The sequence below is a fragment of the Hyla sarda genome, unplaced genomic scaffold, assembly GCF_029499605.1.
Source record: "Hyla sarda isolate aHylSar1 unplaced genomic scaffold, aHylSar1.hap1 scaffold_612, whole genome shotgun sequence".
NCBI lineage: Eukaryota > Metazoa > Chordata > Amphibia > Anura > Hylidae > Hyla > Hyla sarda.
In genome coordinates this window covers 53,213-80,845 of record NW_026610627.1, presented here as the reverse complement: position 1 = coordinate 80,845, position 27,633 = coordinate 53,213, and the positions used below count along the sequence as shown (strand labels likewise).

General features: G+C 46.1%; 12 non-coding genes across 12 annotated transcripts; all 12 read right to left on the bottom strand.

The window, feature by feature from the left end:
* Positions 1–1,627: 1,627 nt before the first annotated feature.
* On the bottom strand, positions 1,628–1,818 carry LOC130341178 (U2 spliceosomal RNA). The gene has a single exon (XR_008881166.1). It is a non-coding gene; the product is annotated as a U2 spliceosomal RNA (small nuclear RNA).
* Positions 1,819–3,902: 2,084 nt separating this feature from the next.
* Positions 3,903–4,093, bottom strand: LOC130341177 (U2 spliceosomal RNA). The gene has a single exon (XR_008881165.1). It is a non-coding gene; the product is annotated as a U2 spliceosomal RNA (small nuclear RNA).
* Positions 4,094–6,183: 2,090 nt separating this feature from the next.
* LOC130341176 (U2 spliceosomal RNA) lies at positions 6,184–6,374 on the bottom strand. The gene has a single exon (XR_008881164.1). It is a non-coding gene; the product is annotated as a U2 spliceosomal RNA (small nuclear RNA).
* Positions 6,375–8,465: 2,091 nt separating this feature from the next.
* Positions 8,466–8,656, bottom strand: LOC130341175 (U2 spliceosomal RNA). Its single transcript, XR_008881163.1, has one exon. It is a non-coding gene; the product is annotated as a U2 spliceosomal RNA (small nuclear RNA).
* Positions 8,657–10,749: 2,093 nt separating this feature from the next.
* Positions 10,750–10,940, bottom strand: LOC130341174 (U2 spliceosomal RNA). Its single transcript, XR_008881162.1, has one exon. It is a non-coding gene; the product is annotated as a U2 spliceosomal RNA (small nuclear RNA).
* A 2,089-nt stretch (positions 10,941–13,029) lies between these two features.
* On the bottom strand, positions 13,030–13,220 carry LOC130341173 (U2 spliceosomal RNA). The gene has a single exon (XR_008881161.1). It is a non-coding gene; the product is annotated as a U2 spliceosomal RNA (small nuclear RNA).
* A 2,092-nt stretch (positions 13,221–15,312) lies between these two features.
* On the bottom strand, positions 15,313–15,503 carry LOC130341172 (U2 spliceosomal RNA). Its single transcript, XR_008881160.1, has one exon. It is a non-coding gene; the product is annotated as a U2 spliceosomal RNA (small nuclear RNA).
* A 2,092-nt stretch (positions 15,504–17,595) lies between these two features.
* LOC130341140 (U2 spliceosomal RNA) lies at positions 17,596–17,787 on the bottom strand. Its single transcript, XR_008881133.1, has one exon. It is a non-coding gene; the product is annotated as a U2 spliceosomal RNA (small nuclear RNA).
* Positions 17,788–19,872: 2,085 nt separating this feature from the next.
* On the bottom strand, positions 19,873–20,063 carry LOC130341171 (U2 spliceosomal RNA). The gene has a single exon (XR_008881159.1). It is a non-coding gene; the product is annotated as a U2 spliceosomal RNA (small nuclear RNA).
* A 2,090-nt stretch (positions 20,064–22,153) lies between these two features.
* On the bottom strand, positions 22,154–22,344 carry LOC130341169 (U2 spliceosomal RNA). The gene has a single exon (XR_008881158.1). It is a non-coding gene; the product is annotated as a U2 spliceosomal RNA (small nuclear RNA).
* A 2,090-nt stretch (positions 22,345–24,434) lies between these two features.
* LOC130341168 (U2 spliceosomal RNA) lies at positions 24,435–24,625 on the bottom strand. The gene has a single exon (XR_008881157.1). It is a non-coding gene; the product is annotated as a U2 spliceosomal RNA (small nuclear RNA).
* Positions 24,626–26,723: 2,098 nt separating this feature from the next.
* LOC130341166 (U2 spliceosomal RNA) lies at positions 26,724–26,914 on the bottom strand. The gene has a single exon (XR_008881155.1). It is a non-coding gene; the product is annotated as a U2 spliceosomal RNA (small nuclear RNA).
* Between the last annotated feature and the right edge of the window lie 719 nt (positions 26,915–27,633).

Here is a 27,633-nt window from a genome sequence, read left to right as displayed (position 1 = left end):
GTTCTGCTCAGGCAGAGCAGTGCTGATGCTCCTCATAAAGCTGTCGCTGCTGTGAAGGTTCTAGGTGACATCACAAATCCCTTTGGTTACATACACAACAAAGCTGGGTTGTTGTTGTTTACACTCTGCAAGGCCTGTGGAAGTGAGTGACATCATAGCACTGTAGTTCTGAGGGTTCAAGATGGATGCAACAATCTCCTGTTGCTTCTATGAAGGCCGTAATAGACGACATCACCAAACAGCTCCATAGTCACATACACAGCAAAGGAGAGATGTTGTTTACACCTAGTGATGTCAGTGGTATTGAGTGACATCACAGCACAGTGCTAAGGCTCCTGGGCCTGGACACAGCAGCGGCTGCAATATCTCAACGGAGAATACGTTTATATCTATGTGTGTGTGTGCGCATATATATATATATATATATATATATATATATATATATATATATATATTCTCCGCCGAAATCACTTTTAAACCCATTTCCACCTTTTTTTCCCTTCTCTTCCTCTTACTTTTTTTTCACGTTTTTTTACGTTTTTCTCCTTTTCGCCTCTTTTCTGGGCGTATTATTCTTCTTTTTCTTCTTTTTTTTCGTCTAATGCATACCCCATCAGTGCAGCAATGCTTATTCAATACCGCCAGCAGATGGAGACACTGGGGGATAATTTTCTAAGGATTTATACTGATTTTTCCTGTCTGAATTTGTCGCACAGAAAGTTGCAGGCCAAATATGTGTGACATTTCTGCGACTTTAGCTTCTAGAGCATTTTTACAACATTATACATAGGTGCTGAATACATAAAAAGCGACTGTTCAGCGACAGACAAGTCGCATCGGCTGAAAGTAGGCCAGAATGTCAGTCCATGTTGGAGCAGGTTTAGATACAGTCTAAAGCATAGATCTCAAAGTCTGTGCACAGAATTTAGCAAGGGCCTCGCACCTTCTGATGCATCAGGTAGGTGCACAATAGCATAGCCTAACCCTCTGTACTTTGGTCTATATTGATGCGGGACATAGACAGCCAGCTGATGACCAATCCATTAGTGCAATGGATGGCTGGAAGCATTTGTCTTTGCCTTTGCAATACCACAGAAGCAATGCATGGTCAATGTACAGCAATGACACACCTGTGTGAACAGCCAGGAGACCCCCCCCCCCCCCATGTTATGTTACATAGTTACATAGTTAGTACGGTCGAAAAAAGACATATGTCCATCACGTTCAACCAGGGAATTAAGGGGTAGGGGTGTGGCGCGATATTGGGGAAGGGATGAGATTTTATATTTCTTCATAAGCATTAATCTTATTTTGTCAATTAGGAACATTCAGCACCCACCCGCTATCAAGGCAGCTGCCTATCATGTCATGCCCTACCTGCACAGGTGTGCTGGCTACTCAAATGATCCAATTAAGGAGGCCATTTAGTCAGCAGCAGCAGAAGTCCTGTGCCTGGACGCTCCAACAGGGGCCAGACACAAGCAGAAGCAGAAGCAGCAGAAGCAGCAGCAGCACCACCTTTTGTTTATTGGCTGCAGCAGCAGCAAGGCCCACAGGGCTGGCTAGCTGGCTAGCCAGCAAGCAGGTAGCAATGAAAGTAGGAATCTTTCTTTTTAACCCTGTAAGGGGGTGGTGCACTGTACCCGAAGATACTGCCATATCGGGTCAATGCATAGGGCGACGGAAGCAAGCTTCGAAATCGGCCCCCGTTCTCAAAAATCCATTTAATATATGGTCCCCAGATAGGGGACGTATCAGATATTAAACTGATAAGAACAGATACTACACTTGATCTTAGCCAAAAGGCCGAGAAGCGATAACCGTGAAAGGGGCGGGCCCAACAAGGTCCCCTTCATGGGCACTATCACTGCTTGCTGTCAGGGAGGCTGCCAGACAATTTTCCATGCACACTCTGGGCTGGGGGGCAGTCAACCACCAGTACACACAGCAGAACCTAAACCCATACCATTATTGCTAAGCAGCAAGACAGGGGCCCATTGCACTCCCACGGGGCCTTTTTAAATGCAATCCATAACCCGGATTTGCCAGGAACCCTTCTTACTCCTCCTACTTGCATGTGACACTGGGCTTAGGATCTGCATAGGAAACACACACACAAGCACACACCTACCTTTGTTGCCTGCAGATGCCTCCTTGGCTGTCCCCAAACGGTATCAAACCAACACCCACGGGAAGCTGTAAGCATAGAGGACATGCCTGCACCCCATTGGACTTACCTGTGTGGGTTAAATCCGGGTTATTTGACAACCTATGGCGGTGATGGTTCTGCTCAGGCAGAGCAGTGCTGATGCTCCTCATAAAGCTGTCGCTGCTGTGAAGGTTCTAGGTGACATCACAAATCCCTTTGGTTACATACACAACAAAGCTGGGTTGTTGTTGTTTACACTCTGCAAGGCCTGTGGAAGTGAGTGACATCATAGCACTGTAGTTCTGAGGGTTCAAGATGGATGCAACAATCTCCTGTTGCTTCTATGAAGGCCGTAATAGACGACATCACCAAACAGCTCCATAGTCACATACACAGCAAAGGAGAGATGTTGTTTACACCTAGTGATGTCAGTGGTATTGAGTGACATCACAGCACAGTGCTAAGGCTCCTGGGCCTGGACACAGCAGCGGCTGCAATATCTCAACGGAGAATACGTTTATATCTATGTGTGTGTGTGCGCATATATATATATATATATATATATATATATATATATATATATATATATATCTCCGCCGAAATCACTTTTAAACCCATTTCCACCTTTTTTTCCCTTCTCTTCCTCTTACTTTTTTTTCACGTTTTTTTACGTTTTTCTCCTTTTCGCCTCTTTTCTGGGCGTATTATTCTTCTTTTTCTTCTTTTTTTTCGTCTAATGCATACCCCATCAGTGCAGCAATGCTTATTCAATACCGCCAGCAGATGGAGACACTGGGGGATAATTTTCTAAGGATTTATACTGATTTTTCCTGTCTGAATTTGTCGCACAGAAAGTTGCAGGCCAAATATGTGTGACATTTCTGCGACTTTAGCTTCTAGAGCATTTTTACAACATTATACATAGGTGCTGAATACATAAAAAGCGACTGTTCAGCGACAGACAAGTCGCATCGGCTGAAAGTAGGCCAGAATGTCAGTCCATGTTGGAGCAGGTTTAGATACAGTCTAAAGCATAGATCTCAAAGTCTGTGCACAGAATTTAGCAAGGGCCTCGCACCTTCTGATGCATCAGGTAGGTGCACAATAGCATAGCCTAACCCTCTGTACTTTGGTCTATATTGATGCGGGACATAGACAGCCAGCTGATGACCAATCCATTAGTGCAATGGATGGCTGGAAGCATTTGTCTTTGCCTTTGCAATACCACAGAAGCAATGCATGGTCAATGTACAGCAATGACACACCTGTGTGAACAGCCAGGAGACCCCCCCCCCCCCCATGTTATGTTACATAGTTACATAGTTAGTACGGTCGAAAAAAGACATATGTCCATCACGTTCAACCAGGGAATTAAGGGGTAGGGGTGTGGCGCGATATTGGGGAAGGGATGAGATTTTATATTTCTTCATAAGCATTAATCTTATTTTGTCAATTAGGAACATTCAGCACCCACCCGCTATCAAGGCAGCTGCCTATCATGTCATGCCCTACCTGCACAGGTGTGCTGGCTACTCAAATGATCCAATTAAGGAGGCCATTTAGTCAGCAGCAGCAGAAGTCCTGTGCCTGGACGCTCCAACAGGGGCCAGACACAAGCAGAAGCAGAAGCAGCAGCAGCACCACCTTTTGTTTATTGGCTGCAGCAGCAGCAAGGCCCACAGGGCTGGCTAGCTGGCTAGCCAGCAAGCAGGTAGCAATGAAAGTAGGAATCTTTCTTTTTAACCCTGTAAGGGGGTGGTGCACTGTACCCGAAGATACTGCCATATCGGGTCAATGCATAGGGCGACGGAAGCAAGCTTCGAAATCGGCCCCCGTTCTCAAAAATCCATTTAATATATGGTCCCCAGATAGGGGACGTATCAGATATTAAACTGATAAGAACAGATACTACACTTGATCTTAGCCAAAAGGCCGAGAAGCGATAACCGTGAAAGGGGCGGGCCCAACAAGGTCCCCTTCATGGGCACTATCACTGCTTGCTGTCAGGGAGGCTGCCAGACAATTTTCCATGCACACTCTGGGCTGGGGGGCAGTCAACCACCAGTACACACAGCAGAACCTAAACCCATACCATTATTGCTAAGCAGCAAGACAGGGGCCCATTGCACTCCCACGGGGCCTTTTTAAATGCAATCCATAACCCGGATTTGCCAGGAACCCTTCTTACTCCTCCTACTTGCATGTGACACTGGGCTTAGGATCTGCATAGGAAACACACACACAAGCACACACCTACCTTTGTTGCCTGCAGATGCCTCCTTGGCTGTCCCCAAACGGTATCAAACCAACACCCACGGGAAGCTGTAAGCATAGAGGACATGCCTGCACCCCATTGGACTTACCTGTGTGGGTTAAATCCGGGTTATTTGACAACCTATGGCGGTGATGGTTCTGCTCAGGCAGAGCAGTGCTGATGCTCCTCATAAAGCTGTCGCTGCTGTGAAGGTTCTAGGTGACATCACAAATCCCTTTGGTTACATACACAACAAAGCTGGGTTGTTGTTGTTTACACTCTGCAAGGCCTGTGGAAGTGAGTGACATCATAGCACTGTAGTTCTGAGGGTTCAAGATGGATGCAACAATCTCCTGTTGCTTCTATGAAGGCCGTAATAGACGACATCACCAAACAGCTCCATAGTCACATACACAGCAAAGGAGAGATGTTGTTTACACCTAGTGATGTCAGTGGTATTGAGTGACATCACAGCACAGTGCTAAGGCTCCTGGGCCTGGACACAGCAGCGGCTGCAATATCTCAACGGAGAATACGTTTATATCTATGTGTGTGTGTGCGCATATATATATATATATATATATATATATATATATATATATATATATTTCTCCGCCGAAATCACTTTTAAACCCATTTCCACCTTTTTTTCCCTTCTCTTCCTCTTACTTTTTTTTCACGTTTTTTTACGTTTTTCTCCTTTTCGCCTCTTTTCTGGGCGTATTATTCTTCTTTTTCTTCTTTTTTTTCGTCTAATGCATACCCCATCAGTGCAGCAATGCTTATTCAATACCGCCAGCAGATGGAGACACTGGGGGATAATTTTCTAAGGATTTATACTGATTTTTCCTGTCTGAATTTGTCGCACAGAAAGTTGCAGGCCAAATATGTGTGACATTTCTGCGACTTTAGCTTCTAGAGCATTTTTACAACATTATACATAGGTGCTGAATACATAAAAAGCGACTGTTCAGCGACAGACAAGTCGCATCGGCTGAAAGTAGGCCAGAATGTCAGTCCATGTTGGAGCAGGTTTAGATACAGTCTAAAGCATAGATCTCAAAGTCTGTGCACAGAATTTAGCAAGGGCCTCGCACCTTCTGATGCATCAGGTAGGTGCACAATAGCATAGCCTAACCCTCTGTACTTTGGTCTATATTGATGCGGGACATAGACAGCCAGCTGATGACCAATCCATTAGTGCAATGGATGGCTGGAAGCATTTGTCTTTGCCTTTGCAATACCACAGAAGCAATGCATGGTCAATGTACAGCAATGACACACCTGTGTGAACAGCCAGGAGACCCCCCCCCCCCCATGTTATGTTACATAGTTACATAGTTAGTACGGTCGAAAAAAGACATATGTCCATCACGTTCAACCAGGGAATTAAGGGGTAGGGGTGTGGCGCGATATTGGGGAAGGGATGAGATTTTATATTTCTTCATAAGCATTAATCTTATTTTGTCAATTAGGAACATTCAGCACCCACCCGCTATCAAGGCAGCTGCCTATCATGTCATGCCCTACCTGCACAGGTGTGCTGGCTACTCAAATGATCCAATTAAGGAGGCCATTTAGTCAGCAGCAGCAGAAGTCCTGTGCCTGGACGCTCCAACAGGGGCCAGACACAAGCAGAAGCAGAAGCAGCAGAAGCAGCAGCAGCACCACCTTTTGTTTATTGGCTGCAGCAGCAGCAAGGCCCACAGGGCTGGCTAGCTGGCTAGCCAGCAAGCAGGTAGCAATGAAAGTAGGAATCTTTCTTTTTAACCCTGTAAGGGGGTGGTGCACTGTACCCGAAGATACTGCCATATCGGGTCAATGCATAGGGCGACGGAAGCAAGCTTCGAAATCGGCCCCCGTTCTCAAAAATCCATTTAATATATGGTCCCCAGATAGGGGACGTATCAGATATTAAACTGATAAGAACAGATACTACACTTGATCTTAGCCAAAAGGCCGAGAAGCGATAACCGTGAAAGGGGCGGGCCCAACAAGGTCCCCTTCATGGGCACTATCACTGCTTGCTGTCAGGGAGGCTGCCAGACAATTTTCCATGCACACTCTGGGCTGGGGGGCAGTCAACCACCAGTACACACAGCAGAACCTAAACCCATACCATTATTGCTAAGCAGCAAGACAGGGGCCCATTGCACTCCCACGGGGCCTTTTTAAATGCAATCCATAACCCGGATTTGCCAGGAACCCTTCTTACTCCTCCTACTTGCATGTGACACTGGGCTTAGGATCTGCATAGGAAACACACACACAAGCACACACCTACCTTTGTTGCCTGCAGATGCCTCCTTGGCTGTCCCCAAACGGTATCAAACCAACACCCACGGGAAGCTGTAAGCATAGAGGACATGCCTGCACCCCATTGGACTTACCTGTGTGGGTTAAATCCGGGTTATTTGACAACCTATGGCGGTGATGGTTCTGCTCAGGCAGAGCAGTGCTGATGCTCCTCATAAAGCTGTCGCTGCTGTGAAGGTTCTAGGTGACATCACAAATCCCTTTGGTTACATACACAACAAAGCTGGGTTGTTGTTGTTTACACTCTGCAAGGCCTGTGGAAGTGAGTGACATCATAGCACTGTAGTTCTGAGGGTTCAAGATGGATGCAACAATCTCCTGTTGCTTCTATGAAGGCCGTAATAGACGACATCACCAAACAGCTCCATAGTCACATACACAGCAAAGGAGAGATGTTGTTTACACCTAGTGATGTCAGTGGTATTGAGTGACATCACAGCACAGTGCTAAGGCTCCTGGGCCTGGACACAGCAGCGGCTGCAATATCTCAACGGAGAATACGTTTATATCTATGTGTGTGTGTGCGCATATATATATATATATATATATATATATATATATATATATATATATATCTCCGCCGAAATCACTTTTAAACCCATTTCCACCTTTTTTTCCCTTCTCTTCCTCTTACTTTTTTTTCACGTTTTTTTACGTTTTTCTCCTTTTCGCCTCTTTTCTGGGCGTATTATTCTTCTTTTTCTTCTTTTTTTTCGTCTAATGCATACCCCATCAGTGCAGCAATGCTTATTCAATACCGCCAGCAGATGGAGACACTGGGGGATAATTTTCTAAGGATTTATACTGATTTTTCCTGTCTGAATTTGTCGCACAGAAAGTTGCAGGCCAAATATGTGTGACATTTCTGCGACTTTAGCTTCTAGAGCATTTTTACAACATTATACATAGGTGCTGAATACATAAAAAGCGACTGTTCAGCGACAGACAAGTCGCATCGGCTGAAAGTAGGCCAGAATGTCAGTCCATGTTGGAGCAGGTTTAGATACAGTCTAAAGCATAGATCTCAAAGTCTGTGCACAGAATTTAGCAAGGGCCTCGCACCTTCTGATGCATCAGGTAGGTGCACAATAGCATAGCCTAACCCTCTGTACTTTGGTCTATATTGATGCGGGACATAGACAGCCAGCTGATGACCAATCCATTAGTGCAATGGATGGCTGGAAGCATTTGTCTTTGCCTTTGCAATACCACAGAAGCAATGCATGGTCAATGTACAGCAATGACACACCTGTGTGAACAGCCAGGAGACCCCCCCCCCCCCCATGTTATGTTACATAGTTACATAGTTAGTACGGTCGAAAAAAGACATATGTCCATCACGTTCAACCAGGGAATTAAGGGGTAGGGGTGTGGCGCGATATTGGGGAAGGGATGAGATTTTATATTTCTTCATAAGCATTAATCTTATTTTGTCAATTAGGAACATTCAGCACCCACCCGCTATCAAGGCAGCTGCCTATCATGTCATGCCCTACCTGCACAGGTGTGCTGGCTACTCAAATGATCCAATTAAGGAGGCCATTTAGTCAGCAGCAGCAGAAGTCCTGTGCCTGGACGCTCCAACAGGGGCCAGACACAAGCAGAAGCAGAAGCAGCAGAAGCAGCAGCAGCACCACCTTTTGTTTATTGGCTGCAGCAGCAGCAAGGCCCACAGGGCTGGCTAGCTGGCTAGCCAGCAAGCAGGTAGCAATGAAAGTAGGAATCTTTCTTTTTAACCCTGTAAGGGGGTGGTGCACTGTACCCGAAGATACTGCCATATCGGGTCAATGCATAGGGCGACGGAAGCAAGCTTCGAAATCGGCCCCCGTTCTCAAAAATCCATTTAATATATGGTCCCCAGATAGGGGACGTATCAGATATTAAACTGATAAGAACAGATACTACACTTGATCTTAGCCAAAAGGCCGAGAAGCGATAACCGTGAAAGGGGCGGGCCCAACAAGGTCCCCTTCATGGGCACTATCACTGCTTGCTGTCAGGGAGGCTGCCAGACAATTTTCCATGCACACTCTGGGCTGGGGGGCAGTCAACCACCAGTACACACAGCAGAACCTAAACCCATACCATTATTGCTAAGCAGCAAGACAGGGGCCCATTGCACTCCCACGGGGCCTTTTTAAATGCAATCCATAACCCGGATTTGCCAGGAACCCTTCTTACTCCTCCTACTTGCATGTGACACTGGGCTTAGGATCTGCATAGGAAACACACACACAAGCACACACCTACCTTTGTTGCCTGCAGATGCCTCCTTGGCTGTCCCCAAACGGTATCAAACCAACACCCACGGGAAGCTGTAAGCATAGAGGACATGCCTGCACCCCATTGGACTTACCTGTGTGGGTTAAATCCGGGTTATTTGACAACCTATGGCGGTGATGGTTCTGCTCAGGCAGAGCAGTGCTGATGCTCCTCATAAAGCTGTCGCTGCTGTGAAGGTTCTAGGTGACATCACAAATCCCTTTGGTTACATACACAACAAAGCTGGGTTGTTGTTGTTTACACTCTGCAAGGCCTGTGGAAGTGAGTGACATCATAGCACTGTAGTTCTGAGGGTTCAAGATGGATGCAACAATCTCCTGTTGCTTCTATGAAGGCCGTAATAGACGACATCACCAAACAGCTCCATAGTCACATACACAGCAAAGGAGAGATGTTGTTTACACCTAGTGATGTTCAGTGGTATTGAGTGACATCACAGCACAGTGCTAAGGCTCCTGGGCCTGGACACAGCAGCGGCTGCAATATCTCAACGGAGAATACGTTTATATCTATGTGTGTGTGTGCGCATATATATATAATATATATATATATATATATATATATATATATATTTCTCCGCCGAAATCACTTTTAAACCCATTTCCACCTTTTTTTCCCTTCTCTTCCTCTTACTTTTTTTTCACGTTTTTTTACGTTTTTCTCCTTTTCGCCTCTTTTCTGGGCGTATTATTCTTCTTTTTCTCTTTTTTTTCGTCTAATGCATACCCATCAGTGCAGCAATGCTTATTCAATACCGCCAGCAGATGGAGACACTGGGGGATAATTTTCTAAGGATTTATACTGATTTTTCCTGTCTGAATTTGTCGCACAGAAAGTTGCAGGCCAAATATGTGTGACATTTCTGCGACTTTAGCTTCTAGAGCATTTTTACAACATTATACATAGGTGCTGAATACATAAAAAGCGACTGTTCAGCGACAGACAAGTCGCATCGGCTGAAAGTAGGCCAGAATGTCAGTCCATGTTGGAGCAGGTTTAGATACAGTCTAAAGCATAGATCTCCAAAGTCTGTGCACAGAATTTAGCAAGGGGCCTCGCACCTTCTGATGCATCAGGTAGGTGCACAATAGCATAGCCTAACCCTCTGTACTTTGGTCTATATTGATGCGGGACATAGACAGCCAGCTGATGACCAATCCATTAGTGCAATGGATGGCTGGAAGCATTTGTCTTTGCCTTTGCAATACCACAGAAGCAATGCATGGTCAATGTACAGCAATGACACACCTGTGTGAACAGCCAGGAGACCCCCCCCCCCCAATGTTATGTTACATAGTTACATAGTTAGTACGGTCGAAAAAAGACATATGTCCATCACGTTCAACCAGGGAATTAAGGGGGTAGGGGTTGTGGCGCGATATTGGGGAAGGGATGAGATTTTATATTTCTTCATAAGCATTAATCTTATTTTGTCAATTAGGAACATTCAGCACCCACCCGCTATCAAGGCAGCTGCCTATCATGTCATGCCCTACCTGCACAGGTGTGCTGGCTACTCAAATGATCCAATTAAGGAGGCCATTTAGTCAGCAGCAGCAGAAGTCCTGTGCCTGGACGCTCCAACAGGGGCCAGACACAAGCAGAAGCAGAAGCAGCAGAAGCAGCAGCAGCACCACCTTTTGTTTATTGGCTGCAGCAGCAGCAAGGCCCAACAGGGCTGGCTAGCTGGCTAGCCAGCAAGCAGGTAGCAATGAAAGTAGGAATCTTTCTTTTTAACCCTGTAAGGGGGTGGTGCACTGTACCCGAAGATACTGCCATATCGGGTCAATGCATAGGGCGACGGAAGCAAGCTTCGAAATCGGCCCCCGTTCTCAAAAATCCATTTAATATATGGTCCCCAGATAGGGGACGTATCAGATATTAAACTGATAAGAACAGATACTACACTTGATCTTAGCCAAAAGGCCGAGAAGCGATAACCGTGAAAGGGGCGGGCCCCAACAAGGTTCCCTTCATGGGCACTATCACTGCTTGCTGTCAGGGAGGCTGCCAGACAATTTTCCATGCACACTCTGGGCTGGGGGCAGTCAACCACCAGTACACACAGCAGAACCTAAACCCATACCATTATTGCTAAGCAGCAAGACAGGGGCCCATTGCACTCCACGGGGCCTTTTTAAATGCAATCCATAACCCGGATTTGCAGGAACCCTTCTTACTCCTCCTACTTGCATGTGACACTGGGCTTAGGATCTGCATAGGAAACACACACACAAGCACACACCTACCTTTGTTGCCTGCAGATGCCTCTTGGCTGTCCCCAAACGGTATCAAACCAACACCCACGGGAAGCTGTAAGCATAGAGGACATGCCTGCACCCCATTGGACTTACCTGTGTGGGTTAAATCCGGGTTATTTGACAACCTATGGCGGTGATGGTTCTGCTCAGGCAGAGCAGTGCTGATGCTCCTCATAAAGCTGTCGCTGCTGTGAAGGTTCTAGGTGACATCACAAATCCCTTTGGTTACATACACAACAAAGCTGGGTTGTTGTTGTTTACACTCTGCAAGGCCTGTGGAAGTGAGTGACATCATAGCACTTGTAGTTCTGAGGGTTCAAGATGGATGCAACAATCTCCTGTTGCTTCTATGAAGGCCGTAATAGACGACATCACCAAACAGCTCCATAGTCACATACACAGCAAAGGAGAGATGTTGTTTACACCTAGTGATGTCAGTGGTATTGAGTGACATCACAGCACAGTGCTAAGGCTCCTGGGCCTGGACACAGCAGCGGCTGCAATATCTCAACGGAGAATACGTTTATATCTATGTGTGTGTGTGCGCATATATATATATATATATATATATATATATATATATATATATATTTCTCCGCCGAAATCACTTTTAAACCCATTTCCACCTTTTTTTCCTTCTCTTCCTCTTACTTTTTTTTCACGTTTTTTTTACGTTTTTCTCCTTTTCGCCTCTTTTCTGGGCGTATTATTCTTCTTTTTCTTCTTTTTTTTCGTCTAATGCATACCCCATCAGTGCAGCAATGCTTATTCAATACCGCCAGCAGATGGAGACACTGGGGGATAATTTTCTAAGGATTTATACTGATTTTTCCTGTCTGAATTTGTCGCACAGAAAGTTGCAGGCCAAATATGTGTGACATTTCTGCGACTTTAGCTTCTAGAGCATTTTTACAACATTATACATAGGTGCTGAATACATAAAAAAGCGACTGTTCAGCGACAGACAAGTCGCATCGGCTGAAAGTAGGCCAGAATGTCAGTCCATGTTGGAGCTGGTTTAGATACAGTCTAAAGCATAGATCTCAAAGTCTGTGCACAGAATTTAGCAAGGGCCTCGCACCTTCTGATGCATCAGGTAGGTGCACAATAGCATAGCCTAACCCTCTGTACTTTGGTCTATATTGATGCGGGACATAGACAGCCAGCTGATGACCAATCCATTAGTGCAATGGATGGCTGGAAGCATTTGTCTTTGCCTTTGCAATACCACAGAAGCAATGCATGGTCAATGTACAGCAATGACACACCTGTGTGAACAGCCAGGAGACCCCCCCCCCCCCCATGTTATGTTACATAGTTACATAGTTAGTACGGTCGAAAAAAGACATATGTCCATCACGTTCAACCAGGGAATTAAGGGGTAGGGGTGTGGCGCGATATTGGGGAAGGGATGAGATTTTATATTTCTTCATAAGCATTAATCTTATTTTGTCAATTAGGAACATTCAGCACCCACCCGCTATCAAGGCAGCTGCCTATCATGTCATGCCCTACCTGCACAGGTGTGCTGGCTACTCAAATGATCCAATTAAGGAGGCCATTTAGTCAGCAGCAGCAGAAGTCCTGTGCCTGGACGCTCCAACAGGGGCCAGACACAAGCAGAAGCAGAAGCAGCAGAAGCAGCAGCAGCACACACCTTTTGTTTATTGGCTGCAGCAGCAGCAAGGCCCACAGGGCTGGCTAGCTGGCTAGCCAGCAAGCAGGGTAGCAATGAAAGTAGGAATCTTTCTTTTAACCCTGTAAGGGGGTGGTGCACTGTACCCGAAGATACTGCCATATCGGGTCAATGCATAGGGCGACGGAAGCAAGCTTCGAAATCGGCCCCCGTTCTCAAAAATCCATTTAATATATGGTCCCCAGATAGGGGACGTATCAGATATTAAACTGATAAGAACAGATACTACACTTGATCTTAGCCAAAAGGCCGAGAAGCGATAACCGTGAAAAGGGGGCGGGGCCCAACAAGGTCCCCTTCATGGGCACTATCACTGCTTGCTGTCAGGGAGGCTGCCAGACAATTTTCCATGCACACTCTGGGCTGGGGGGCAGTCAACCACCAGTACACACAGCAGAACCTAAACCCATACCATTATTGCTAAGCAGCAAGACAGGGGCCCATTGCACTCCCACGGGGCCTTTTTAAATGCAATCCATAACCCGGATTTGCCAGGAACCCTTCTTACTCCTCCTACTTGCATGTGACACTGGGCTTAGGATCTGCATAGGAAACACACACACAAGCACACACCTACCTTTGTTGCCTGCAGATGCCTCCTTGGCTGTCCCCAAACGGTATCAAACCAACACCCACGGGAAGCTGTAAGCATAGAGGACATGCCTGCACCCCATTGGACTTACCTGTGTGGGTTAAATTATTTGACAACCTATGGCGGTGATGGTTCTGCTCAGGCAGAGCAGTGCTGATGCTCCTCATAAAGCTGTCGCTGCTGTGAAGGTTCTAGGTGACATCACAAATCCCTTTGGTTACATACACAACAAAGCTGGGTTGTTGTTGTTTACACTCTGCAAGGCCTGTGGAAGTGAGTGACATCATAGCACTGTAGTTCTGAGGGTTCAAGATGGATGCAACAATCTCCTGTTGCTTCTATGAAGGCCGTAATAGACGACATCACCAAACAGCTCCATAGTCACATACACAGCAAAGGAGAGATGTTGTTTACACCTAGTGATGTCAGTGGTATTGAGTGACATCACAGCACAGTGCTAAGGCTCCTGGGCCTGGACACAGCAGCGGCTGCAATATCTCAACGGAGAATACGTTTATATCTATGTGTGTGTGTGCGCATATATATATATATATATATATATATATATATATATATAGTATATATATTTCTCCGCCGAAATCACTTTTAAACCCATTTCCACCTTTTTTTCCCTTCTCTTCCTCTTACTTTTTTTTCACGTTTTTTTACGTTTTTCTCCTTTTCGCCTCTTTTCTGGGCGTATTATTCTTCTTTTTCTTCTTTTTTTTCGTCTAATGCATACCCCATCAGTGCAGCAATGCTTATTCAATACCGCCAGCAGATGGAGACACTGGGGGATAATTTTCTAAGGATTTATACTGATTTTTCCTGTCTGAATTTGTCGCACAGAAAGTTGCAGGCCAAATATGTGTGACATTTCTGCGACTTTAGCTTCTAGAGCATTTTTACAACATTATACATAGGTGCTGAATACATAAAAAGCGACTGTTCAGCGACAGACAAGTCGCATCGGCTGAAAGTAGGCCAGAATGTCAGTCCATGTTGGAGCAGGTTTAGATACAGTCTAAAGCATAGATCTCAAAGTCTGTGCACAGAATTTAGCAAGGGCCTCGCACCTTCTGATGCATCAGGTAGGTGCACAATAGCATAGCCTAACCCTCTGTACTTTGGTCTATATTGATGCGGGACATAGACAGCCAGCTGATGACCAATCCATTAGTGCAATGGATGGCTGGAAGCATTTGTCTTTGCCTTTGCAATACCACAGAAGCAATGCATGGTCAATGTACAGCAATGACACACCTGTGTGAACAGCCAGGAGACCCCCCCCCCCCCCCATGTTATGTTACATAGTTACATAGTTAGTACGGTCGAAAAAAGACATATGTCCATCACGTTCAACCAGGGAATTAAGGGGTAGGGGTGTGGCGCGATATTGGGGAAGGGATGAGATTTTATATTTCTTCATAAGCATTAATCTTATTTTGTCAATTAGGAACATTCAGCACCCACCCGCTATCAAGGCAGCTGCCTATCATGTCATGCCCTACCTGCACAGGTGTGCTGGCTACTCAAATGATCCAATTAAGGAGGCCATTGTAGTCAGCAGCAGCAGAAGTCCTGTGCCTGGACGCTCCAACAGGGCCAGACACAAGCAGAAGCAGAAGCAGCAGAAGCAGCAGCAGCACCACCTTTTGTTTATTGGCTGCAGCAGCAGCAAGGCCCACAGGGCTGGCTAGCTGGCTAGCCAGCAAGCAGGTAGCAATGAAAGTAGGAATCTTTCTTTTTAACCCTGTAAGGGGGTGGTGCACTGTACCCGAAGATACTGCCATATCGGGTCAATGCATAGGGCGACGGAAGCAAGCTTCGAAATCGGCCCCCGTTCTCAAAAATCCATTTAATATATGGTCCCCAGATAGGGGACGTATCAGATATTAAACTGATAAGAACAGATACTACACTTGATCTTAGCCAAAAGGCCGAGAAGCGATAACCGTGAAAGGGGCGGGCCCAACAAGGTCCCCTTCATGGGCACTATCACTGCTTGCTGTCAGGGAGGCTGCCAGACAATTTTCCATGCACACTCTGGGCTGGGGGGCAGTCAACCACCAGTACACACAGCAGAACCTAAACCCATACCATTATTGCTAAGCAGCAAGACAGGGGCCCATTGCACTCCACGGGGCCTTTTTAAATGCAATCCATAACCCGGATTTGCCAGGAACCCTTCTTACTCCTCCTACTTGCATGTGACACTGGGCTTAGGATCTGCATAGGAAACACACACACAAGCACACACCTACCTTTGTTGCCTGCAGATGCCTCCTTGGCTGTCCCCAAACGGTATCAAACCAACACCCACGGGAAGCTGTAAGCATAGAGGACATGCCTGCACCCCATTGGACTTACCTGTGTGGGTTAAATCCGGGTTATTTGACAACCTATGGCGGTGATGGTTCTGCTCAGGCAGAGCAGTGCTGATGCTCCTCATAAAGCTGTCGCTGCTGTGAAGGTTCTAGGTGACATCACAAATCCCTTTGGTTACATACACAACAAAGCTGGGTGTTGTTGTTTACACTCTGCAAGGCCTGTGGAAGTGAGTGACATCATAGCACTGTAGTTCTGAGGGTTCAAGATGGATGCAACAATCTCCTGTTGCTTCTATGAAGGCCGTAATAGACGACATCACCAAACAGCTCCATAGTCACATACACAGCAAAGGAGAGATGTTGTTTACACCTAGTGATGTCAGTGGTATTGAGTGACATCACAGCACAGTGCTAAGGCTCCTGGGCCTGGACACAGCAGCGGCTGCAATATCTCAACGGAGAATACGTTTATATCTATGTGTGTGTGTGCGCATATATATATATATATATATATATATATATATATTATATATATATATTTCTCCGCCGAAATCACTTTTAAACCCATTTCCACCTTTTTTTCCTTCTCTTCCTCTTACTTTTTTTTCACGTTTTTTTACGTTTTTCTCCTTTTCGCCTCTTTTCTGGGCGTATTATTCTTCTTTTTCTTCTTTTTTTTCGTCTAATGCATACCCCATCAGTGCAGCAATGCTTATTCAATACCGCCAGCAGATGGAGACACTGGGGGATAATTTTCTAAGGATTTATACTGATTTTTCCTGGTCCTGAATTTGTCGCACAGAAAGTTGCAGGCCAAATATGTGTGACATTTCTGCGACTTTAGCTTCTAGAGCATTTTTACAACATTATACATAGGTGCTGAATACATAAAAAAGCGACTGTTCAGCGACAGACAAGTCGCATCGGCTGAAAGTAGGCCAGAATGTCAGTCCATGTTGGAGCAGGTTTAGATACAGTCTAAAGCATAGATCTCAAAGTCTGTGCACAGAATTTAGCAAGGGCCTCGCACCTTCTGATGCATCAGGTAGGTGCACAATAGCATAGCCTAACCCTCTGTACTTTGGTCTATATTGATGCGGGACATAGACAGCCAGCTGATGACCAATCCATTTAGTGCAATGGATGGCTGGAAGCATTTGTCTTTGCCTTTGCAATACCACAGAAGCAATGCATGGTCAATGTACAGCAATGACACACCTGTGTGAACAGCCAGGAGACCCCCCCCCCCCCCATGTTATGTTACATAGTTACATAGTTAGTACGGTCGAAAAAGACATATGTCCATCACGTTCAACCAGGGAATTAAGGGGTAGGGGTGTGTGGCGCGATATTGGGGAAGGGATGAGATTTTATATTTCTTCATAAGCATTAATCTTATTTTGTCAATTAGGAACATTCAGCACCCACCCGCTATCAAGGCAGCTGCCTATCATGTCATGCCCTACCTGCACAGGTGTGCTGGCTACTCAAATGATCCAATTAAGGAGGCCATTTAGTCAGCAGCAGCAGAAGTCCTGTGCCTGACGCTCCAACAGGGCCAGACACAAGCAGAAGCAGAAGCAGCAGAAGCAGCAGCAGCACCACCTTTTGTTTATTGGCTGCAGCAGCAGCAAGGCCCACAGGGCTGGCTAGCTGGCTAGCCAGCAAGCAGGTAGCAATGAAAGTAGGAATCTTTCTTTTTAACCCTGTAAGGGGGTGGTGCACTGTACCCGAAGATACTGCCATATCGGGTCAATGCATAGGGCGACGGAAGCAAGCTTCGAAATCGGCCCCCCGTTCTCAAAAATCCATTTAATATATGGTCCCCAGATAGGGGACGTATCAGATATTAAACTGATAAGAACAGATACTACACTTGATCTTAGCCAAAAGGCCGAGAAGCGATAACCGTGAAAGGGGCGGGCCCAACAAGGTCCCCTTCATGGGCACTATCACTGCTTGCTGTCAGGGAGGCTGCCAGACAATTTTCCATGCACACTCTGGGCTGGGGGGCAGTCAACCACCAGTACACACAGCAGAACTAAACCCATACCATTATTGCTAAGCAGCAAGACAGGGGCCCATTGCACTCCCACGGGGCCTTTTTAAATGCAATCCATAACCCGGATTTGCCAGGAACCCTTCTTACTCCTCCTACTTGCATGTGACAACTGGGCTTAGGATCTGCATAGGAAACACACACACAAGCACACACCTACCTTTGTTGCCTGCAGATGCCTCCTTGGCTGTCCCCAAACGGTATCAAACCAACACCCACGGGAAGCTGTAAGCATAGAGGACATGCCTGCACCCCATTGGACGTACCTGTGTGGGTTAAATCCGGGTTATTTGACAACCTATGGCGGTGATGGTTCTGCTCAGGCAGAGCAGTGCTGATGCTCCTCATAAAGCTGTCGCTGCTGTGAAGGTTCTAGGTGACATCACAAATCCCTTTGGTTACATACACAACAAAGCTGGGTTGTTGTTGTTTACACTCTGCAAGGCCTGTGGAAGTGAGTGACATCATAGCACTGTAGTTCTGAGGGTTCAAGATGGATGCAACAATCTCCTGTTGCTTCTATGAAGGCCGTAATAGACGACATCACCAAACAGCTCCATAGTCACATACACAGCAAAGGAGAGATGTTGTTTACACCTAGTGATGTCAGTGGTATTGAGTGACATCACAGCACAGTGCTAAGGCTCCTGGGCCTGGACACAGCAGCGCTGCAATATCTCAACGGAGAATACGTTTATATCTATGTGTGTGTGTGCGCATATATATATATATATATATATATATATATATATATATATTTCTCCGCCGAAATCACTTTTAAACCCATTTCCACCTTTTTTTCCCTTCTCTTCCTCTTACTTTTTTTTCACGTTTTTTTTACGTTTTTCTCCTTTTCGCCTCTTTTCTGGGCGTATTATTCTTCTTTTTCTTCTTTTTTTTCGTCTAATGCATACCCCATCAGTGCAGCAATGCTTATTCAATACCGCCAGCAGATGGAGACACTGGGGGATAATTTTCTAAGGATTTATACTGATTTTTCCTGTCTGAATTTGTCGCACAGAAAGTTGCAGGCCAAATATGTGTGACATTTCTGCGACTTTAGCTTCTAGAGCATTTTTACAACATTATACATAGGTGCTGAATACATAAAAAGCGACTGTTCAGCGACAGACAAGTCGCATCGGCTGAAAGTAGGCCAGAATGTCAGTCCATGTTGGAGCAGGTTTAGATACAGTCTAAAGCATAGATCTCAAAGTCTGTGCACAGAATTTAGCAAGGGCCTCGCACCTTCTGATGCATCAGGTAGGTGCACAATAGCATAGCCTAACCCTCTGTACTTTGGTCTATATTGATGCGGGACATAGACAGCCAGCTGATGACCAATCCATTAGTGCAATGGATGGCTGGAAGCATTTGTCTTTGCCTTTGCAATACCACAGAAGCAATGCATGGTCAATGTACAGCAATGACACACCTGTGTGAACAGCCAGGAGACCCCCCCCCCCCCATGTTATGTTACATAGTTACATAGTTAGTACGGTCGAAAAAAGACATATGTCCATCACGTTCAACCAGGGAATTAAGGGGTAGGGGTGTGGCGCGATATTGGGAAGGGATGAGATTTTATATTTCTTCATAAGCATTAATCTTATTTTGTCAATTAGGAACATTCAGCACCCACCCGCTATCAAGGCAGCTGCCTATCATGTCATGCCCCTACCTGCACAGGTGTGCTGGCTACTCAATGATCCAATTAAGGAGGCCATTTAGTCAGCAGCAGCAGAAGGTCCTGTGCCTGGACGCTCCAACAGGGGGCCAGACACAAGCAGAAGCAGAAGCAGCAGAAGCAGCAGCAGCACCACCTTTTGTTTATTGGCTGCAGCAGCAGCAAGGCCCACAGGGCTGGCTAGCTGGCTAGCCAGCAAGCAGGTAGCAATGAAAGTAGGAATCTTTCTTTTTAACCCTGTAAGGGGGTGGTGCACTGTACCCGAAGATACTGCCATATCGGGTCAATGCATAGGGCGACGGAAGCAAGCTTCGAAATCGGCCCCCGTTCTCAAAAATCCATTTAATATATGGTCCCCAGATAGGGGACGTATCAGATATTAAACTGATAAGAACAGATACTACACTTGATCTTAGCCAAAAGGCCGAGAAGCGATAACCGTGAAAGGGGCGGGCCCAACAAGGTCCCCTTCATGGGCACTATCACTGTTTGCTGTCAGGGAGGCTGCCAGACAATTTTCCATGCACACTCTGGGCTGGGGGGCAGTCAACCACCAGTACACACAGCAGAACCTAAACCCATACCATTATTGCTAAGAAGCAGCAAGACAGGGGCCCATTGCACTCCCACGGGGCCTTTTTAAATGCAATCCATAACCCGGATTTGCCAGGAACCCTTCTTACTCCTCCTACTTGCATGTGACACTGGGCTTAGGATCTGCATAGGAAACACACACACAAGCACACACCTACATTTGTTGCCTGCAGATGCCTCCTTGGCTGTCCCCAAACGGTATCAAACCAACACCCACGGGAAGCTGTAAGCATAGAGGACATGCCTGCACCCCATTGGACTTACCTGTGTGGGTTAAATCCGGGTTATTTGACAACCTATGGCGGTGATGGTTCTGCTCAGGCAGAGCAGTGCTGATGCTCCTCATAAAGCTGTCGCTGCTGTGAAGGTTCTAGGTGACATCACAAATCCCTTTGGTTACATACACAACAAAGCTGGGTTGTTGTTGTTTACACTCTGCAAGGCCTGTGGAAGTGAGTGACATCATAGCACTGTAGTTCTGAGGGTTCAAGATGGATGCAACAATCTCCTGTTGCTTCTATGAAGGCCGTAATAGACGACATCACCAAACAGCTCCATAGTCACATACACAGCAAAGGAGAGATGTTGTTTACACCTAGTGATGTCAGTGGTATTGAGTGACATCACAGCACAGTGCTAAGGCTCCTGGGCCTGGACACAGCAGCGGCTGCAATATCTCAACGGAGAATACGTTTATATCTATGTGTGTGTGTGCGCATATATATATATATATATATATATATATATATATATATATATATTCTCCGCCGAAATCACTTTTAAACCCATTTCCACCTTTTTTTCCCTTCTCTTCCTCTTACTTTTTTTTCACGTTTTTTTACGTTTTTCTCCTTTTCGCCTCTTTTCTGGGCGTATTATTCTTCTTTTTCTTCTTTTTTTTCGTCTAATGCATACCCCATCAGTGCAGCAATGCTTATTCAATACCGCCAGCAGATGGAGACACTGGGGGATAATTTTCTAAGGATTTATACTGATTTTTCCTGTCTGAATTTGTCGCACAGAAAGTTGCAGGCCAAATATGTGTGACATTTCTGCGACTTTAGCTTCTAGAGCATTTTTACAACATTATACATAGGTGCTGAATACATAAAAAGCGACTGTTCAGCGACAGACAAGTCGCATCGGCTGAAAGTAGGCCAGAATGTCAGTCCATGTTGGAGCAGGTTTAGATACAGTCTAAAGCATAGATCTCAAAGTCTGTGCACAGAATTTAGCAAGGGCCTCGCACCTTCTGATGCATCAGGTAGGTGCACAATAGCATAGCCTAACCCTCTGTACTTTGGTCTATATTGATGCGGGACATAGACAGCCAGCTGATGACCAATCCATTAGTGCAATGGATGGCTGGAAGCATTTGTCTTTGCCTTTGCAATACCACAGAAGCAATGCATGGTCAATGTACAGCAATGACACACCTGTGTGAACAGCCAGGAGACCCCCCCCCCCCCATGTTATGTTACATAGTTACATAGTTAGTACGGTCGAAAAAAGACATATGTCCATCACGTTCAACCAGGGAATTAAGGGGTAGGGGTGTGGCGCGATATTGGGGAAGGGATGAGATTTTATATTTCTTCATAAGCATTAATCTTATTTTGTCAATTAGGAACATTCAGCACCCACCCGCTATCAAGGCAGCTGCCTATCATGTCATGCCCTACCTGCACAGGTGTGCTGGCTACTCAAATGATCCAATTAAGGAGGCCATTTAGTCAGCAGCAGCAGAAGTCCTGTGCCTGGACGCTCCAACAGGGGCCAGACACAAGCAGAAGCAGAAGCAGCAGAAGCAGCAGCAGCACCACCTTTTGTTTATTGGCTGCAGCAGCAGCAAGGCCCACAGGGCTGGCTAGCTGGCTAGCCAGCAAGCAGGTAGCAATGAAAGTAGGAATCTTTCTTTTTAACCCTGTAAGGGGGTGGTGCACTGTACCCGAAGATACTGCCATATCGGGTCAATGCATAGGGCGACGGAAGCAAGCTTCGAAATCGGCCCCCGTTCTCAAAAATCCATTTAATATATGGTCCCCAGATAGGGGACGTATCAGATATTAAACTGATAAGAACAGATACTACACTTGATCTTAGCCAAAAGGCCGAGAAGCGATAACCGTGAAAGGGGCGGGCCCAACAAGGTCCCCTTCATGGGCACTATCACTGCTTGCTGTCAGGGAGGCTGCCAGACAATTTTCCATGCACACTCTGGGCTGGGGGGCAGTCAACCACCAGTACACACAGCAGAACCTAAACCCATACCATTATTGCTAAGCAGCAAGACAGGGGCCCATTGCACTCCCACGGGGCCTTTTTAAATGCAATCCATAACCCGGATTTGCCAGGAACCCTTCTTACTCCTCCTACTTGCATGTGACACTGGGCTTAGGATCTGCATAGGAAACACACACACAAGCACACACCTACCTTTGTTGCCTGCAGATGCCTCCTTGGCTGTCCCCAAACGGTATCAAACCAACACCCACGGGAAGCTGTAAGCATAGAGGACATGCCTGCACCCCATTGGACTTACCTGTGTGGGTTAAATCCGGGTTATTTGACAACCTATGGCGGTGATGGTTCTGCTCAGGCAGAGCAGTGCTGATGCTCCTCATAAAGCTGTCGCTGCTGTGAAGGTTCTAGGTGACATCACAAATCCCTTTGGTTACATACACAACAAAGCTGGGTTGTTGTTGTTTACACTCTGCAAGGCCTGTGGAAGTGAGTGACATCATAGCACTGTAGTTCTGAGGGTTCAAGATGGATGCAACAATCTCCTGTTGCTACTATGAAGGCCGTAATAGACGACATCACCAAACAGCTCCATAGTCACATACACAGCAAAGGAGAGATGTTGTTTACACCTAGTGATGTCAGTGGTATTGAGTAAAACATAGCACAATGCTAAGGCTCCTGGGCCTGGACACAGCAGCGGCTGCAATATCTCAACGGAGAATACGTTTATATCTATGTGTGTGTGTGCGCATATATATATATATATATATATATATATATATATATATATATATATTTCTCCGCCGAAATCACTTTTAAACCCATTTCCACCTTTTTTTCCCTTCTCTTCCTCTTACTTTTTTTTCACGTTTTTTTACGTTTTTCTCCTTTTCGCCTCTTTTCTGGGCGTATTATTCTTCTTTTTCTTCTTTTTTTTCGTCTAATGCATACCCCATCAGTGCAGCAATGCTTATTCAATACCGCCAGCAGATGGAGACACTGGGGGATAATTTTCTAAGGATTTATACTGATTTTTCCTGTCTGAATTTGTCGCACAGAAAGTTGCAGGCCAAATATGTGTGACATTTCTGCGACTTTAGCTTCTAGAGCATTTTTACAACATTATACATAGGTGCTGAATACATAAAAAGCGACTGTTCAGCGACAGACAAGTCGCATCGGCTGAAAGTAGGCCAGAATGTCAGTCCATGTTGGAGCAGGTTTAGATACAGTCTAAAGCATAGATCTCAAAGTCTGTGCACAGAATTTAGCAAGGGCCTCGCACCTTCTGATGCATCAGGTAGGTGCACAATAGCATAGCCTAACCCTCTGTACTTTGGTCTATATTGATGCGGGACATAGACAGCCAGCTGATGACCAATCCATTAGTGCAATGGATGGCTGGAAGCATTTGTCTTTGCCTTTGCAATACCACAGAAGCAATGCATGGTCAATGTACAGCAATGACACACCTGTGTGAACAGCCAGGAGACCCCCCCCCCCCCCATGTTATGTTACATAGTTACATAGTTAGTACGGTCGAAAAAAGACATATGTCCATCACGTTCAACCAGGGAATTAAGGGGTAGGGGTGTGGCGCGATATTGGGGAAGGGATGAGATTTTATATTTCTTCATAAGCATTAATCTTATTTTGTCAATTAGGAACATTCAGCACCCACCCGCTATCAAGGCAGCTGCCTATCATGTCATGCCCTACCTGCACAGGTGTGCTGGCTACTCAAATGATCCAATTAAGGAGGCCATTTAGTCAGCAGCAGCAGAAGTCCTGTGCCTGGACGCTCCAACAGGGGCCAGACACAAGCAGAAGCAGAAGCAGCAGAAGCAGCAGCAGCACCACCTTTTGTTTATTGGCTGCAGCAGCAGCAAGGCCCACAGGGCTGGCTAGCTGGCTAGCCAGCAAGCAGGTAGCAATGAAAGTAGGAATCTTTCTTTTTAACCCTGTAAGGGGGTGGTGCACTGTACCCGAAGATACTGCCATATCGGGTCAATGCATAGGGCGACGGAAGCAAGCTTCGAAATCGGCCCCCGTTCTCAAAAATCCATTTAATATATGGTCCCCAGATAGGGGACGTATCAGATATTAAACTGATAAGAACAGATACTACACTTGATCTTAGCCAAAAGGCCGAGAAGCGATAACCGTGAAAGGGGCGGGCCCAACAAGGTCCCCTTCATGGGCACTATCACTGCTTGCTGTCAGGGAGGCTGCCAGACAATTTTCCATGCACACTCTGGGCTGGGGGGCAGTCAACCACCAGTACACACAGCAGAACCTAAACCCATACCATTATTGCTAAGCAGCAAGACAGGGGCCCATTGCACTCCCACGGGGCCTTTTTAAATGCAATCCATAACCCGGATTTGCCAGGAACCCTTCTTACTCCTCCTACTTGCATGTGACACTGGGCTTAGGATCTGCATAGGAAACACACACACAAGCACACACCTACCTTTGTTGCCTGCAGATGCCTCCTTGGCTGTCCCCAAACGGTATCAAACCAACACCCACGGGAAGCTGTAAGCATAGAGGACATGCCTGCACCCCATTGGACTTACCTGTGTGGGTTAAATCCGGGTTATTTGACAACCTATGGCGGTGATGGTTCTGCTCAGGCAGAGCAGTGCTGATGCTCCTCATAAAGCTGTCGCTGCTGTGAAGGTTCTAGGTGACATCACAAATCCCTTTGGTTACATACACAACAAAGCTGGGTTGTTGTTGTTTACACTCTGCAAGGCCTGTGGAAGTGAGTGACATCATAGCACTGTAGTTCTGAGGGTTCAAGATGGATGCAACAATCTCCTGTTGCTTCTATGAAGGCCGTAATAGACGACATCACCAAACAGCTCCATAGTCACATACACAGCAAAGGAGAGATGTTGTTTACACCTAGTGATGTCAGTGGTATTGAGTGACATCACAGCACAGTGCTAAGGCTCCTGGGCCTGGACACAGCAGCGGCTGCAATATCTCAACGGAGAATACGTTTATATCTATGTGTGTGTGTGCGCATATATATATATATATATATATATATATATATATATATATATATATATATATATTCTCCGCCGAAATCACTTTTAAACCCATTTCCACCTTTTTTTCCCTTCTCTTCCTCTTACTTTTTTTTCACGTTTTTTTACGTTTTTCTCCTTTTCGCCTCTTTTCTGGGCGTATTATTCTTCTTTTTCTTCTTTTTTTTCGTCTAATGCATACCCCATCAGTGCAGCAATGCTTATTCAATACCGCCAGCAGATGGAGACACTGGGGGATAATTTTCTAAGGATTTATACTGATTTTTCCTGTCTGAATTTGTCGCACAGAAAGTTGCAGGCCAAATATGTGTGACATTTCTGCGACTTTAGCTTCTAGAGCATTTTTACAACATTATACATAGGTGCTGAATACATAAAAAGCGACTGTTCAGCGACAGACAAGTCGCATCGGCTGAAAGTAGGCCAGAATGTCAGTCCATGTTGGAGCAGGTTTAGATACAGTCTAAAGCATAGATCTCAAAGTCTGTGCACAGAATTTAGCAAGGGCCTCGCACCTTCTGATGCATCAGGTAGGTGCACAATAGCATAGCCTAACCCTCTGTACTTTGGTCTATATTGATGCGGGACATAGACAGCCAGCTGATGACCAATCCATTAGTGCAATGGATGGCTGGAAGCATTTGTCTTTGCCTTTGCAATACCACAGAAGCAATGCATGGTCAATGTACAGCAATGACACACCTGTGTGAACAGCCAGGAGACCCCCCCCCCCCCCATGTTATGTTACATAGTTACATAGTTAGTACGGTCGAAAAAAGACATATGTCCATCACGTTCAACCAGGGAATTAAGGGGTAGGGGTGTGGCGCGATATTGGGGAAGGGATGAGATTTTATATTTCTTCATAAGCATTAATCTTATTTTGTCAATTAGGAACATTCAGCACCCACCCGCTATCAAGGCAGCTGCCTATCATGTCATGCCCTACCTGCACAGGTGTGCTGGCTACTCAAATGATCCAATTAAGGAGGCCATTTAGTCAGCAGCAGCAGAAGTCCTGTGCCTGGACGCTCCAACAGGGGCCAGACACAAGCAGAAGCAGAAGCAGCAGAAGCAGCAGCAGCACCACCTTTTGTTTATTGGCTGCAGCAGCAGCAAGGCCCACAGGGCTGGCTAGCTGGCTAGCCAGCAAGCAGGTAGCAATGAAAGTAGGAATCTTTCTTTTTAACCCTGTAAGGGGGTGGTGCACTGTACCCGAAGATACTGCCATATCGGGTCAATGCATAGGGCGACGGAAGCAAGCTTCGAAATCGGCCCCCGTTCTCAAAAATCCATTTAATATATGGTCCCCAGATAGGGGACGTATCAGATATTAAACTGATAAGAACAGATACTACACTTGATCTTAGCCAAAAGGCCGAGAAGCGATAACCGTGAAAGGGGCGGGCCCAACAAGGTCCCCTTCATGGGCACTATCACTGCTTGCTGTCAGGGAGGCTGCCAGACAATTTTCCATGCACACTCTGGGCTGGGGGGCAGTCAACCACCAGTACACACAGCAGAACCTAAACCCATACCATTATTGCTAAGCAGCAAGACAGGGGCCCATTGCACTCCCACGGGGCCTTTTTAAATGCAATCCATAACCCGGATTTGCCAGGAACCCTTCTTACTCCTCCTACTTGCATGTGACACTGGGCTTAGGATCTGCATAGGAAACACACACACAAGCACACACCTACCTTTGTTGCGCCTGCAGATGCCTCCTTGGCTGTCCCCAAACGGTATCAAACCAACACCCACGGGAAGCTGTAAGCATAGAGGACATGCCTGCACCCCATTGGACTTACCTGTGTGGGTTAAATCCGGGTTATTTGACAACCTATGGCGGTGATGGTTCTGCTCAGGCAGAGCAGTGCTGATGCTCCTCATAAAGCTGTCGCTGCTGTGAAGGTTCTAGGTGACATCACAAATCCCTTTGGTTACATACACAACAAAGCTGGGTTGTTGTTGTTTACACTCTGCAAGGCCTGTGGAAGTGAGTGACATCATAGCACTGTAGTTCTGAGGGTTCAAGATGGATGCAACAATCTCCTGTTGCTTCTATGAAGGCCGTAATAGACGACATCACCAAACAGCTCCATAGTC